Source organism: Peromyscus leucopus, chromosome 14 (assembly GCF_004664715.2).
Source record: "Peromyscus leucopus breed LL Stock chromosome 14, UCI_PerLeu_2.1, whole genome shotgun sequence".
NCBI lineage: Eukaryota > Metazoa > Chordata > Mammalia > Rodentia > Cricetidae > Peromyscus > Peromyscus leucopus.
Genome location: NC_051075.1, coordinates 39,673,570 through 39,690,194, shown reverse-complemented (window position 1 = coordinate 39,690,194; position 16,625 = coordinate 39,673,570). Strand labels below are relative to the sequence as shown.

The following is a 16,625-nucleotide window of genomic DNA, read 5'->3' as shown; positions in this document are numbered from 1 at the left end:
TACAAATGCTCAGCCAATAGCTCAGGCTTGTTACTAACTAGCTCTTATATTTTAAATTAACTCATATTCCTTGTTTATGCTCTACCACATGGTGGTACCTTTATTAACATGGCACATTCATCTCCTGCTCCCTCTACATCTGGCTGGCAACTCCAGATGCTGCCCTTCTTCTTTCCATAATTCTCCTAGTCTGGCTCTCCCACCTAAGTTTATCCTGTTCAGCTATTAGCCAGTCAGCTTCTTTATTAAACCAGTCACACAGACAAATCTTCACAGTGTACAAAAGGATTATTCCACAGCATTTCCCCCTTTTGTCTAATTAAAAAGGGAGGTTTTAATTTTAACATAGTAAAATTGTATATAACAAAAACAGCTATTAAGAATTATATTTACAATATCCAGTCCACTTGTATTTGTCAAATTTAGAGAAAATAATCTATTATCTTATCTTTGTGACTCTAAAGTTTTATACCTAATTTACCTTTTATCATAACCAAGGAAAACATTAACTACAACTATCTAGTCTTCAACTCCAGCAAAGACCCCAGAAGGGTGAAATGTTACCTAATGACAGAGACATCTAGCTGCCTGGACAGTCACTCTGGGTTCTTCTGTAGTGCTAGAGCATCCAACAGGATGTAGGGAAAAGGGGCCAGCCAAAGAAACCCATTCTCACCCTGAAACCAGAGCTAATCAAAGAAACCCACCCTTGCCCTGAAACCAGGGGTAGTGAAAGAAATACACCCTGGATCTGAGACCTGAGCCAGTGAAAGAAACAATGAAAGAAATACAGTTGCCCCTGACCAACTGACCAATGAAACTAACCAATCTCTGAGCAGGCAACCAACCAATCCCTGAGCATGCAACCAACCAATCCCTGAGCAGGCAACTAACCAATCCCTGAGCAGGAAATCAACCAATCTCTGAGCAGGAAACCAACCAATTCCTGAGCACCCTGACCCTGAACTCAGAGCCAGTGAAAGAAACACAGCCTGAATCTGAGACCTGAGCCAGTGAAAGAAACACCTTAGTCCCGAACCCAGAACCAAAGAAACACACCCTGACCCCAAAACCAGAACCAAAGAAACACACTTTGTCCCTAGAGCCAGAGCCAGTGACAGAAATACACCCTGGCCCTAAGATTAGAGCCAAAAAGCTAAAAAGGGCCAGTGAAAGAAACACAGTATGGTCCTGAAATCAGAGCCATCTCTGCCCCAGATCAATAAAATCAACCAATCCCTAAGCAGAAAATCTTCTCCCTGGAGAAACCCCATCCCTAAAAAGCCCTGTATAAGGCCCTCTGCCTGTTCAGTTGTTGGCCATTCTTTCCCACCCTGGCAGAGGCAGCCATTCTCCAGGACACCTCCTTCCCAAATAAATCTTCCTCAAAAATCTTGGGTGAAGATCTTCATTCACCAGCACAGAACAGAACAACTTTGCTGAGACATTCCCTTAGAGGACTGAGCAGAAAAACTCTTGTTTAAATGTTTCTGTAGTGGGGCTGAGCAAAGCAGAGCAGAAAAAGTAACAACTTTCTGCCTGAACCGGAGGAGCTTGCTATATTTCTTCAGGGGTTTCCGCTTCAGCAGGGTGAAGCAGAAGCAGCAACATCTTGGGCTGGAGAGAAGAAGCAGCAGATATCTGCTGGGATATCCCTTGGGTGGGGTGGCAGAGCAAAGCTCAGCTATAACGGCTCTCTCCTAGGAGAGGAGCAGGATTGCTATATCCTGCCAGGAGACCATCCCCCACCACACCCCAGCTTCAGTATCACCTGACTTTCAACAAGTCAGGATACCTTTCCTTCTAGGGCTGAACTGGTCTATTTTTTGCAACTCTACCCTCCAGAGCTGTCCTATTGTGGCTCTAGGTATAGCCTGGCTTCCTGGTAAGTCAGGATAGTTTTACCTCCAGAGCTGTAACACTTGCACAGGCATGGTATACCTGACAGACATTTCTGAGAAGCAGGGAATTTTGAAGGACTGTCCTACCTTGTCTTGGCAAGGTTTGGCATGCTTTCTTTTGCCTACTGCTGGTCCAGTTTGGACAATATACTGTCAGCAATTGAGGCAAGGGTAGTCTCTTTGCCCAAAGGGCTAGCTTTTATCATAAAGAAAGCAAACTCCATACAGAGTTTCTTCCATGCCCATCACCTTTTCTGAAGTAGATTGGTGCTGCCAGGACCAGACATGTCTCACTGTCAGGAAAAGCCTCAGGTTATTAAACATATTAAATGCCATATTCTGTGGGTCTTTGAAGTGTTTGAAGACTAAATCTCTATCTAAATATATCTGTGTATGACCTTGAAAACATATCTAATATGACTATAAGTTTGACTATTATAGATGACTATTTGCCTGTACTTCTTAATTATACATTATATTTTTAAATGAGCTGCATAAGCATAGTACCCTAAACAGGAGTAAATATATACAGTATAATAAAATTAACTTTAAATTTGTATAAATATACAAAAATCCATACCAATGTAAAATGTTTAAGACTAGTAGTTGCATTTTTAGTTTTGGTAGATTCAATAATCTATCCTCTTATCCTATCATTTTCATATCCCCCCCTTTTTCTTTTCAGAAAGATATCTTTGAACTCTAATTTCTTTTGTTTAGCTTTTTTTTTTACTATTACCAATAACAATTTGTAACCACCCCCCTTAAATGATAATAAACATTCATAACCCATTTTCTGGACTACTTCCTGTTGTTTTTGGGCACTGTTAGCTTTGGGGGAACCTTGGTAAAATCAGGATAATTGTTAGGTCTTGGCTGGAATAGTTTGTGAGGTTGAACCATCTCAGTCAGTAGCCTTGAAGCTGTTCTGGATGGTGGATCATCTGGGCCATCTGTTTTCATTGGGGCCTGGTCCCCTAGTTCTGAAAATACATAAACTTTTAGAGGTGGCATACATTACAAGTATGGAATATGGGGTGTGCACAAGTCAGTTAAAGATTTTTTTGTGTTTTATGTTTGAGCAGGTAAAATGTATGTTACACATTTTGTAGTTTTTCTAGGTTTATTTCTTTGTCTGTAGCCAGGATTTCAGGGTGTCTTCCCTGATCAAATCTGATCAACTTTAACCTGGAATGAATCTACAGTTTCTCATTTACTGTGGAAATAAAAGCAAAATCTCTCTCCCAAAGTGACACACCTTTTGACTTAAATTTTGAAGTCAAGATATTTTTAAAATGTATAGGTTGGTTTAATCTATCAACTTTCATATTAAAGTGTCTCTTAGCAGCCAAAAAATTTAAAGACAACACAGTAACATATAGGACCCAGACTCTTTCTGTATTTCCCATCTTTATGTGGCTTTTTTTTCTTTTATATTACATTACACTCTTTTTAAGGACTTTATTATCTTAAAACTATATATTTTTTGGTATGACTGTCTATGCCTTCTCTTTTCTCTCTCAAGTCAAATCTTCACAGTATACAAAAAGATTATTTCACAGCACACTTTGCCATGTTTTAAACTTATCTCCTACAAACTTTTACATTAATTGTGTAGTCATGATATACATTTTCCATCCAGACATTGGCTATTTTCAGCTTCATGTTTTCGATAGTTTGGCTTAGTTTTCTTTTTTAAAGATTTGTTTTATTGTATGTGCCTGCTTGTCTGTCTATGCACCACATGCATTCAGGTGACCCCAGAGTCCAGAAGAGACTTTTGGGTCCCCCAGAACTGGAGTTACAGTTGGTTGTGAGGTTCTTTTCTCATATAATTATTTTGAGGTCATTGTCATAAACCAGTAGATCATGGATATGTAAGTTTATCTCTTGGCTCCGTGCTACTGAGGGAATATGTTTACTCTTTTTTTCCATTACCAAACTGGGTTAGTATAATGCCGAAGTAAGCTTTAAAACTAAGAGATGGAAGCTTCTGGTGTTGCTATCTCAAGATCGTTTTCCAGGCCTTCTGTATTTCTGTGTAGATTTTGGAACTGGCTTTTCAGTTTTTGTAAGATATCCAGGTGAGATTTTAATAGATCTTAACTGCTTCTGTCAATCAGTTGAAGTCCATTGCCATCATACTACTTGAAATCTTAGTGAACCTGTTGCCTTATTTCAAGTGTCTCTTCATTGGTTTCAACAATGTTTTACAATTTTCAGGTAGAAGTTTAAATTTTTTTTCAGTTATATTTGGTCCTTATTAGTTTGCTCATTTTTGATGCTATTATAAATGGGATTATCCCTGAATTTGCTTTTGACTTTTTGTTTGACAGTGTGTGGCAATCCAACTAACCTCTATGTTGATCTTTTACCTGGCAAACTTGCAGAAGCTGGTAATCAGTTCTAGTAGCTTTAAAAAGAAAGAGGATTTACTGGTTTTTATTTTACACATAATGCATGAGTTTTTATTTTACACGTATTTTACATGTGTGCCACATTCATGCCTGGTCCCTAGGGAAGACAGAATAGGGCACCAGATCCATGTGAGGGTTAGAACCAAAACCACATCCTGTCCTCTGTAAAAACAAATGCTCTTCACCACTGAGCCATCTTCTAGCCCCTAGCATGGCTTTTAAATGAATTTCTTAGGTGGGTTGTTGTTTGTTTTTAAGACAGAGTCTTACTATGCAACCCTGGCTGGCCTGGAACTCACTATCTGGACCAGGCTGACCTCAAGCTCACAGAGATTCACCTATCTCTGCCTCCCCAATGCTGGAATCAAAGGTGTGTGCTACCACATCCAGGCTTTGTTGTTGTGGAGGGTTTTTTTTGTGGAGTTTTTTGTTTGTTTGTTTGTTTTGTTTTTGTATAAGATAATGCCATCTACAAACAAAAATAGTTTGAATTTTTCCTCTCTGCCCAGAGTACCTTTTATTTAGTTTCTCTTATTTAAATGCACTCTCTGCTGCTTCCAGTGCTTTTGGTAACAGCAATGAAAGCAGACATTCTTGTCTTGTCCATAGGCTCAGAGTCATAAGCACAGTTTTCCTCCAGTGAGGGCAGCACTGGGTGGTTAGCACGTGTCTTTTTCTAGTGTATAAATGCTCTTGTTTTCCTACTGTTTTAACATCTGGAGAGTTCAATAGTTTGGGTAGTATAATTTTCTTATTCATGCACTTAGGTGATTATGCATTTTGTCATACATTCTAATAATACAATTGCCATATTTTTGAATGTTAATCTAACTGCACATTCCTGTGATACGTGGTGTATAATAGAGGTAATCATGAGTCATAGTGTATTGTTGAGGTCCCTGGCTTCCACTTGGATTTTGAACATTTCTCCATGCACTTCCAGTCTCCATTGTTAGTTACACGTCTGTTTATAATTGCTAATCTCTCTGCTGGATTAACCCTCTTTGCACTGGTCAGCATAGTTTGAATGCCTGAGAAGCAAATCAAGAGATGACAGATTCCTCAGATGACCTGCGGGAGTCTGCATCTGCTGAACCAGATTTTCCCACCACGTGGAGGAAACTGCAGTCTGACCAACTGCTGAAGTACAAGAGAGAGAGAAAAAAAATCTCCAAAAGAATGCTGGTCTCTGTATCAGGTAGGATGCTTTTTTGACTGCAAGAAATAGATATCTCAATGTAAAACAGCTTAGACAAATAAGGGTGAGCTGTTAGTTTATCTGCCTGGAAAGTCGAGCTCCTCTGGTTGACCCAAGTTCCTTATCTGAAGCACTGAGCACAGAAGGTGATTGGAGCGACGGGTTTCCTTGGATCTCCCAAGAACAGTGTGTGGTACCTACGATGCATGAGAGAGTCACAGCAATTAGGGTATGGCTTAGGGCCACTGGGGCTTCCTTCTGCAAAACCTTGATTAGGAATGACGGATGCTAAGGTTGCATGAATGTCAGATTCCATTTGATTAAGGATGATATTCTATACTCGTATTCTATATGAGTTTCCCCCCTCCTCCTCTCCCTCCTCCTCCCCCCTCTCTCCCTCCCCTCTCTCCTCCTACTCTCCTCCTCCTTCTTGTTATAGTTAGGCCTTTCCCTTGAGTGGATTGTCTTCAGACTGGCTTGTGTCTTGGCTGATGGATATGAGCAACAGCAGCAAAAGGCAGGCCACAGTTTTTCCCTGTCAACCGTTTAGCAAATGTCTGGAATTCCACTTTGTTGTGCAATGTGAAGTCACGTGTCCTCCCTAATCAATGTGCATGGGAAATCTGAGTGCCCCCACCGGATCTGGGAGGGAATTCATCCCCTCCTGACCCTAAGTTACACCAAGGGGATGAGGGAATGGTATCAGAGAGATACTACAATGCTTTCTAGATTCTTATTTCTTTACCGAAAAGGTCAAATATCCCGGAAACTAGTGAGTGGTTTCATAATTGTGACAAATCCCAGGACTTGCACTGGCCTTCTCGTTTTCAATAATAGTGAGAAAGTAAACAGATGCCATCTTGCACCAAAATAAAACGATGCCCAGCATATCAACCCAACAGATCCTTAGTTATTTTCCCATCTTATTGCAAACAGAATCATTTCTCAAACAATATGTCCTATAATACCCGATTGCAGTTTCCCCTTCCTCTGCTCCATCCAGTCCCTCTCCACCTCCCCTCCCATCCGGATCCACTCCCTTTCTGTCTCTCATTAAAAAAGAACAGGCTTCTAAGAGATAACAAAACATAACAAAATAAAGTATAAAGCAAAAACTGTCACACTGAAGTCAGAAAAACCATCAGAAGGATTATTTTTATAAGTATGGCACACACTACAATTTACCTTCTGCCACTTTCTGGAATTCCCTTTGTGTACCCAAGCATTGCACATGGCCCAACACAGAGGTGGCCTCGTGAACTGGGAAAAAAAAACAACCCAGCAGCAAATGTCCCCTACCCCTGAATCTGCAGGGATCTGGAGATCCCCTCTGGCCACTGGTTACAGGATAACTAACTGGGTTATTGTCAGGTAGGGACATATTTCTGAATTCGCATCATTTTAAGCTGAGTGTAAACGTCTACATCTGGATGAATTTTATCCTGGGATGATGAGCAAACACGGAGATTCTGTCAGCATTGCTGGATAGAAACTTCAAAAATACTGGAGGACAGTGGGTGTTAGAGCAGGGAGACCTGCCTGCTCAGAATGTCAAGAGGATAAATCTGAAGATGATACCCTGTCACAGAAAAATGGAAGAGTTTATTTTTAAATAGCTGGCAGTTGAACATTTAGAAAAGTAGGGTTAGCCAAATTATTCTCAGTTTTGCATGTATTATATGTGGAAAAGTCATGCCTAAGGCACTGTGATACCTTGGCAAATCTCCCATGCATCGTGGTGTGTGTGTGTGTGTGTGTGTGTGTGTGTGTGTGTGTGTGTGTGTGTGTATGTGTTCAACTGGGTCCTCAAACTTATTATGTAGCCAAGAATGACCTTGAACTTCTGATCTTTCTACCCCTGCATGCCTAGTGCTGGGTTACAGGCCGGAGTCATCATGCGTAGTTTATGTGCTGCTGGGTATCCAATCCAGGACTTTGTGCACTCTACACAATACGCCATAGCTGAGCCATGTCCCCAGCCCTCAGATGAACACCCCACCACAATCAGAGAGAGGGGAGGATGCTCACACTCCACCTTGTGTTCATCTCATGCTCTAAGTCTAGTTTCCCGTCGCTGCCGTAACAGGCCACCACAAACCGTGATTTAAGACATTACAGCATCACACTCCAATTCTTCTCAAGTGGTTTAGGAGGTCAGGAATCCGAAATGAATCCTGTAAGAGTAAAATCTAGGTGACAAGTAGGGCTGACCCTTCTGAAGGTTTCTGGTGTAAATTCATTCAATGCCTCCTCTGGCTCCCAGAGGGATCCAGCATTTCTTCACTTACACTCCCATCCTTCTGGTCTCTGTTTTCCTTATCAAATTGCCTCCTCTTCTCTCTGGCCTCCTTCTGCCCTTAAGTAAAAACCTTCACTGTTTCATCCATCTGGAAAACCCAGAATCCTCTTCCTGTCAAGATATTTAACTCAGTCACACATGCAAAAAAAAAAAAATCCCATTTACCACATAAATTTTTGGAATTAGGATGGGGGCCTTAATTCCATTTACCACAGTAAACAACACATATTTAGAAATAACGTCCTAAATTATTTTTCAGCCTGAGGAGGGTGTAGTCACCAACTAACCAATAATCCCGTGTTGCTCTTCTTTGCGTCTATTGCTTAGGTTTGCTGTCGAATCACCTAAATGCCTATCCAGTTTAAGGAGGGCATGACCTGGAAGAGCAGCAGGCCTATTCCAGCGCTGACCTTGTGCGGATGGTGACATCAGATCAGGCGGGTATTTTGACTGTGTTGGAAGAAAGTTGAGCTTTGAGAAAGGTGACTTTGACTCTGGCATTTGCCGGATGGTGTGGGGGGGGGAGGGGGTGGAGAAAGGAGGTGGGGGTGTCTCTGCCACCTTCACAAGTCCGCAGAGAGACATCTGAGGGAGGTAAGAAAGCAGTTTGGTTCAACAGGACTTAGTATCGGTGTTGATTCAGTCTTCAGGAGTCTGACCCCGAATAAGGTTAATTTTCAGCAGAATTTGGTGAAAAACTTTTCTGGTGATGATAACTCAATCCCGTGTGCACAAGAAAGCATACATAAGTCTCCTTGAGGAACAAAGTGAGCTAAATAAAGAGCAGACACGACTACATCGAAACTCTTTGTAAAGCACACACGACCTCTTCCATAACGACTCAGAAAAGCGAACTTATGATGAAGGTCTGGGGGAGGATCCAGTGTGGTCTCGGGTCACACAGAGCGAAGGTCACCAGGCTAGAAAGCATTTCTGCTTTTGGACAGATAACACGTCTTGCATTCCTTCCCTTGAAGGAACAGCCTCTTGTACTTAATGTTCCAGGTTCCCCTAGTGCTTATCTGTGAGCACAAAGACCTCTGTGCCCCCTACATGATGGGACAGCCTGGCTCTCTCTAGAACCGTAATTCCTTCCGGTGTGACAAGATAAATCGTGGGCAAGTGGTACCTGCAACAAGGCTGCCTGGAGTTGCCAGAATCACAGACGGGATTTGGAGAGAGCAGTATTTTATGATCAAAGATGATTTCGAAGTCATAGATTTCCATGCAGATGCTGAAAAACTAGCCTCTCCATGTGCCTTTTGCACAGATGTTCCCAGTTTCAGTATCTCATGAAAGGGCAGTGTAGTATGACAGCCCGGATCGTGGCGCCAGTATGGACAAGATAAAAACTATTTTTGGCACCAACAAAATCCCCCAGTTTGTGTTCTTGTGGCCATATCCACCTCCCTCCCCCACTCTCAGTTCCCAGCAGTGAAAATCTTTTTTCTTTTCTACAGTTTTGTCCTTTAAAGAATGCTCCACAAATAATATAACACATGTGTGACCTTTCGGTATTGGTTTGATTGACACAGCATAATTCTGTAGAGACTCCTCTGGATTGTTTCCCTGAATCAGTAACTGACTCTTTATAACTGCTGAATAATATTCTGTCACGTGGACATACCACAGTTTGTTTAACCATTCTTCTGTTCAATGACATCTAGGGGGTCCATATACACATTCAGGTATAAGTTTCTGTGTGAACATGAGTTGTCGTTCCCCTGAGAGAATGTTCACAAATGCCACTGTGTTGGACAGCAGCTTCACGTTGAGGGTTTCTGGGAACTGCCAGCCTGCTTTTCAGAGTTGCTACACTATTTCCTATTCCCTCAGTAGCACACGCACGATCAGGTGTCTTCTGGTTATTACCAGCATCTGGACTTCTCATCCTTCCTGGCTGCAGCCATGTTGATTGGTGTGCAGCGACAGTTCACTGTAATTGTGATTTTAAACTCCCTGGTACCCGATGACGATGACCAGCTTGGTCTTTGCTTATTTCAACCATCACCAGCAGTGCCCCTCTGGGCACATGACGATGTGGGCACAATATCAAGGAGAGGCCTGTGACCTTCACCAAAGCTGTCCCGCTGGTTCCATTTTACAGACTGGGCTTCTGAACTGTGGGGATATTTTTGTCTGTACTTGAACAAATAAAGTTTGCCTGAAGGCCAGAGGCCAGAGGCCAGAGCCAGCCACTAGATTAACCATAGAGGCCAGGCGGTGGTGGCACACACCTTTAATCCCAGCACTTGGGAGGAGGAAGCAGGAAGATCAGGAGTTCAATGCCACCCTTGGCTACACAAGACTGAGTCTGTCTAAAAAAGAAACAGAGCCATGTGGTGGTGGCTCACACCTTTAATCCCAGCACTAGGGAGGTGGAGACAGTAATATAAGGTGGGTGGAGACAGGATCTCACCCCCTTTTTCATGCTGAGGAGTTGGCTAGGTAAGAACTCTCTGGTGGCTGTCTATTCTGCCTCTCTGATTTTTCAGCATTTGCTCTGATATCTGGCTCTGGGTTTTTATTAAGACCAACTAGGGTTCATGCTACACTGAACAACTTCATTTAAACAAATCTTCCTTTGTTAAAAATTAAAGGTATGAAATATGCTTTTCTTAGCTCACTATTTTTTGAGAAGTGGCCCCTCACAACTCTAGCAAAAAATATTTAGAATTAGAAATAGATAGACCAAATATATTTCAATAAAACTATACTCAAAGGCCAACTAGTTAAGTCAATGTATCTTTATCTCATTAAAGTAAATAACGTAAACTGCCCTTAATTTCTGAAAACAGAAACTGTGTCTTTCACTAACTTATGAGTAGATCAGATAGCTCTCATGGGTAGTCCATAATAGGTTTATGTCATAATAACTGACTACCATTCCGATTTCCCTTCTGTCCATTATCTATTACTATGATAAAACACCTTGACCAAGGCAACTTCTAAAGGAAAGTGTGTGATTGGCTTACCGTGTCAGAGGGCTGGCGTCCGTGATGGCGGAGGAAAGGCATGGCTGGGAGAGCTCACATTTTGACCTGAAAGTAAGAGGCAAAGAAAGACACTGGAGATGATGTCAGTCTCTGGAAACCTCAAAACCCATCCCTGGTGACACACTTCCTCCAACAAGGTCACACCTATAGGAGTCTCTATAGAATTATGCTGTGCCAATAAAACCAATACCAACAACACCTCCTAATCCTTCCCCAACAGTTTCACCAACTAGGGACCAATCATCAAATTGAGCCAATGGGAGCCGTTCTCATTCAAACAAGCATATACCTGCCATAGGTCAGGCATGAGGAACAGCCATCTAGAGCCATTAAAAGGCCAGCCCGTGATCTGGTTGCAGTATCTTAGGGATAAATAACATACACTCACGAGGCAACGGCGATGAGAAATACACACAGAGTTCTTGCATACTCTTGGGTTTTGTGACTCGGCACTTGGGTATTAGTACACAAGCCCTCTCAGGGACCATAAGTCATAGGTCAATCCTGTATTGCTTGGGAGGATAGTTCACCTGCAGGCCATCAATATTTCAGCTCCCTCCCTCCTTATTTAGGCCCACTTGCTTTTTCCTTTAAGAAATGGTGCTAAATATCATGTTAAAAAAAACTATTACCTCTACTACACTTTCCCTAGAACTCCTCATGGTCTACGTGTAGGACTGTCAGAGACTTGATATACCTATGGGTGGTGGAAGGGCAGTGGGCAGTTGGTGGAGGAAGACATGATGTAGCCAGGCTGTGGTTCAGATGGCTACAGTGAGGCCATCTGAGGTGACAGCGTGTAACAGGACATGAGCCAGGGTGAGCCACATCCTCCCAGAGGGCTGAAAGACGGAGGTCACTGCACCCCAGCTCCCAGGGAAGAGCAGAGCCTTCCCACCGGCTTCATGAGCCGGCTGGGACTCCCAGCTGCCTTTGCACGTGCGTCCAAGTCACTCTCTGGAGGAGCATGAACTGGCCACAGTGGAACATTTTTCTCCCATGCTATCATCCACCCTCATTTTTTTTTTTTTCTGCTGGGAAATCTGTGAAAAGTCAACGAAGGTCTGGTGGAAAGAAAATTAGAGCAAAATATGCACGAGTCTTCCTTCTGCGCACATACTTTCCCTAGATATCGCTATCTCAATAGTAACGGTCGAGGGCTTCATACATGGTGGTCAGAAGGCGCTCTGGAGAAGTTCCATTCACATGTGTGTTACTGGCTTCCTTTTTCTCTGTGTGTGGCAGGAAGAATTAGCAGGGGGTCATCTCGTTTGGAGTAGCATGTTTTATGCTCCCATTGGAACCTGGGTTCAAAAGCATAAAATACATGTGTGGGAAGAGCACTTGTCTTAAGGTGTAGCCCAGGCTACAGCTGAATGGCCCAGAGGGAGGAACTTGGGCCGCCTCAGTTCATGCATCACTGGATTCTTCTCTAGGGGCCCAGCCAGAAGTCTAGCAAAACTGGAAGGCAGAAGTGGGGTGCCGGCCAATTCCATCTTTCCCATGAAAACGTTAATGGAGTTCCCACTAAACTTACTTGAACACCACTCCAAGGCAAAAACATCCCCAGCCTGGGGCTGGCAAAGCATCCAGTCTTTCTCCTGGAGGGAGCAGAGGGTCCTCATGCCTAAGAAAACACGAGGAGGCTCAAGCCTATCTCCAAAGAATTATGGAATAAGGGCAACTTCAATATCCATCTGGTCCTGGCCCTTCGACCCTAAACAGGGCCGAGAGTGGAGAAGCAGAAGAGGAGTGTTGTTCTAAAGTGCTGCCAGTCTGTGCTCTGGTGTGGCATGATTGGCATGCACCAAGAGCCAAGGAAAGAAGGTTCTTTGAAAACAATGAGTGAAACCCAGGACTGAGATTTACTAGCGTGTATTATCTCACTCAACGGCCATGGAACCATGTCAGGAAAACATCACAGTATTATGAGGTTCATTTCACATATGTGAGAAGTGAGGGGTGGACGGGTCTCACAGACAGTAAAAAGTCCAAGGTTCAGCAGACAGTTTGGCTCAAGATCCCTTCCCCTCATCCACTCAGCAACATCACCACAATGTCTACCACGAATGGATCTGGGGTCTTTAAGTGAGGAATTAACAGACGGGGACTGGGGAGGGTGGTGAAGGACTGAGACAGAATATTCCTGGAGGTCAAAACTTTGGTTCAGTCTTGAAGGACAGAAAGGAGTTGACAGATAAAGGGCTGGAGACAGGAAATAGGAAGATTAATCCAGAAAGGAAATGGGATGTGCAGATATCTAAAAGGGAGGGAGATTACGTAAAGTGGTGAAGCTATGCAATGTAGCGGGCTCTGGGCACTGAGTTTGGGTTGCACTGGGAAGGGGATGGGGCACAGGAGAATTAAGACTGGAAATTATGTAAGCCGAAGAGAATGACTTCAAAGCTTAGGGGAAGCCAGGAATGGACAGCTGGGAGGTGAGCGACACTTGTCTTTTAGAAAGTGTTTTGTCTGTATATGGAATCGCCACAGAAAATTAGAGGCTGGGGTACAGCAAAGAACAGACACGGGATGGGGAGACAGGAAGTGATGCTTTAACCCAGTAAGAGAGACGGGGATGGAGAGTCGATGGCTGACTCAGTGTGGAGAGTAAAGGGACAAGGGTATTCGGCCAGGGTGACATTGGTGTGCTCCACACACAGGCAAAGGTGCCCTTCGCTCATCTGGAGAAAACAGTGGAGGAAGGAGACAGGGCTGGGGACGGGGAGGAGAGAAATGAGTGCAACTTGGAATGGACTGCATTTGCTGTCCAAACGGGGCATCCAAAGAACTGTTCCAACGGAAGACCAGGTAAATGAGTCTGGGGCTCCAGACAGACACTCGGGCTCAGGAAACAGGTTTCAGAGTCATTTGGTGGTATTCAAGGCTATGGGCTTGGGCCAGTTCTTATCTATGACTCCAAATTCACTCTCCATGATTGCTTTCTGATGCTGGAACTGGATCTGTAGACCGTGTTTCCGGTGTGCCAACTGGCCTCTTCTTAGGCTCTTACAATGGAGGGAGAATGGAAGCTGGAAGAGGGAACGGGTATGAGCCTGCCACAGCACCGTTTGTTTGAGAGGTACGCGCGTGTGCGTGCATGTGTGTGTGTGTGTGTGTGTGTGTGTGTGTGTATGTGTGTATGTGTGTGTATATATATGTGTATATATGTGTGTATGTGTGTGTCTGTGTGTCTCTGTGTGTGTATGTGTGTATGTGTATATGTGTGTGTCTGTATGTGTGTGTGTGTATGTGTGTATGTGTATATGTGTGTATGTGTGTGTATATGTGTGTATAGGGGTGTGTGTGTGTGTGTGTGTGTGTGTGTGTGTACATGCCACATTTGTGCAGGTGCCTCTGGAGGCCAGAGGAGGATATCAGATCCCCTAGAACTGGAGTTTCAGGTGGTTGTGAGGCACCTAATGTGGGTGCTGGGAACTGAACCCAGGTCTTCTACAAGAGAAATCAGTGCTCCTAACCACTGAGCCATCTTCCCAGCCTCAAGCCTCCCTTCTTCACACCAGCACCCCAGCTTCAGCTGTGGGGACCAGAAGTAGCCGCAGAGCCAGCTTCCGCATTGAGAGACTCTGGTTCTGTCACCTGCCCTTTCCTTCTGAGATTGGGCCCAGCGGTCTTCTTCCTGAGTTCTGATTTTAACAACACAAGCCTCTTCTGGTGATCCCCTAGCCCTAAGGGTGGAGTTGTTTCCTACAGGACCCACCTTGACATACCTGATCTGAGAGTTCTTTCACCTTCTCGGTCGCCTGGTGAATGTTTTACCAAGTTAACAATTCTTCAATGGTAAAATCTCTCAGTTGAAGTAACTGGTGTGGTTCCATCTCCCAGTTAGAATGGACTGTTGCAGGGTGAATAGAGTTTTCCAAAGAACCCGGAGGACCATCAGTATTCGGGAGCCGACAGTGGAGAGGGCGAGAGAGACAGGAGATTCAAAAGAGTCTGTGTTACCAAGGAAACAAACCAAGCAATAATGAGAGATGGAACATTCAGAACACAGCAAGAGGTGGGGGGTGGGGACTAGGCCCCACCCCTCCCTGATGAGGAAGAGATACTCGATTCAGAAGTGTATTCAATTCAGAAGATGCCCACGCTCCTATAAAGCAACCCCAATGTGTTGCTGGAGGGCTTCTCTCCAGGCTCCACCAAGCCCCACAGTCTGATAATCCACGTATAAAATAATCACTCAGACGCTTATATTACTTATAAACTGTATGGCCGTGGCAGGCTTCTTGCTAACTGTTCTTTTATCTTAAATTAACCAATTTTTATAAATCTATACCTTGCCACGTGGCTGGTAGCTTACCGGCGTCTTTACATGCTGCTTGTCCTGGCGGTGGCTGCAGTGTCTCTCCCTCCTTCTTCCTGTTTCCCCAATTCTCCTCTCTCCTTGTCCCGCCTATACTTCCTGTTTGGTCACTGGCCATCAGTGTTTTATTTATATAGAGCGATATCCACAGCACCAATGAAACTCACTGGGTCATTTAAAACAAAGAAGATTGTAAATGGAGGGGAGTTTCTGTCCTGACTGCTGGTCCCAAATACCCAGCAGCCACTTCCCAAATTACCACACAGAGGCTTATATTAATTGTAAATGCTTGGCTGATGGCTCAGGCTTATTACTAACTAGCTCTTACATTTAAACTAACCCATTCCTATTAATCTACTTATTGCAGTGTGGTCCATGGCTTACTGGTCCTCTTGCATCTTGTTCCTTGGGCGGCTGGCTCACACACATCTCTCTTGACCCCATCTTCTTCCTTCAAGACCTAGACCTCAGTTTGATTGTTTCACCTAACCTTGCCATAGGCCAAAACAGCTTCATTATCAACCAATGAGAGCAACACACATTCACAGCATACAGAAGGGCCATCCCATGGGGGAGGATAAAGAGGCACTAGTTGGGAAGAGGAAAGAGATCAGCAAAACTGGGAGTGGAAACAAGAAAAAAGGGATATGGTCAGAATGTATGATTATATACATGTATGGAAACGTCAGAGTGAAATCCATATGTGCAATTGGTATATGCGAAAGTCAAAGCCAAAAAAGAGAACATTCAGGACAGAGAATAGTGGTTAACAGTTCAAGACTCCCGAGGAAAGTAGTGGGAACAGCTCCATGCCCCCTAGAATGGACATATAAAAAGGATGAGGCTGGGGGAGGAGCCAATAAGCTTGCTGGTAGATTGGACCACTGAGTTCAGATGCGGGGAGGCCATATGTCTGATGGAGGAGGTTTGCAGTAGCCTCTGATGAGGATGTAGAAGAAGGAAGGTCAAGGGCAGTGTGAGACAAGGCAAGGGCGGTGGAGAGGCTGTCCATGAATAGACACTTGAGGCTACCCCTGTCCACGTGACGAGGTGTGGGTTTTTGCTTGTTTTACCATTAAGGCACAGCTGCCCTTAATGGGGCATTAAAAAGTCAGACAGCGGTGGGATTAATTCAGGGAAGGAGACGGTTAGGCATTCACAAGATGTGGACATGTACGAGTAGACACAGGCTTAACACGGGAGCTCATGAGACTTTGTTCATAGGAAGAAGGGATACTTGTCAGGGAGGGGTTCCCATGGAAACCACACAGCTTGGTGTGCCTGTGAGACTGTTGCTGAGTTTGACTCTCTCCGTTATCTACAGCTGCACAGAGACATGCTTTTAAAAAGGATGGAGCCAGAGAGAAGAACCCCCCTAGAGAGAGCGGGCCCTAGTTTGAGCCTTCTCAACAAAATGTAGCCTTCTCAACAAAACCACATTTTTACGTCCAACCTAATCTACAAATCCCTACCGTCCAAAGGCTTCTAAA

General features: G+C 43.9%; 1 long non-coding RNA gene across 2 annotated transcripts in view; it reads right to left on the bottom strand.

Annotated features, from left to right (window-relative positions):
- Window positions 1–14,767, bottom strand: part of LOC119088986 — a 36,921-nt gene extending 22,154 nt beyond the window's left edge. For both annotated transcript variants that reach the window (XR_005092747.1, XR_005092748.1), the window contains exons 1-2: window positions 14,543–14,767; window positions 10,791–10,856 (exon numbers count right to left, since the gene is read on the bottom strand). This is a non-coding gene — a long non-coding RNA (uncharacterized LOC119088986). The remainder of the gene's footprint in view (window positions 1–10,790; window positions 10,857–14,542) is intronic.
- Between the last annotated feature and the right edge of the window lie 1,858 nt (window positions 14,768–16,625).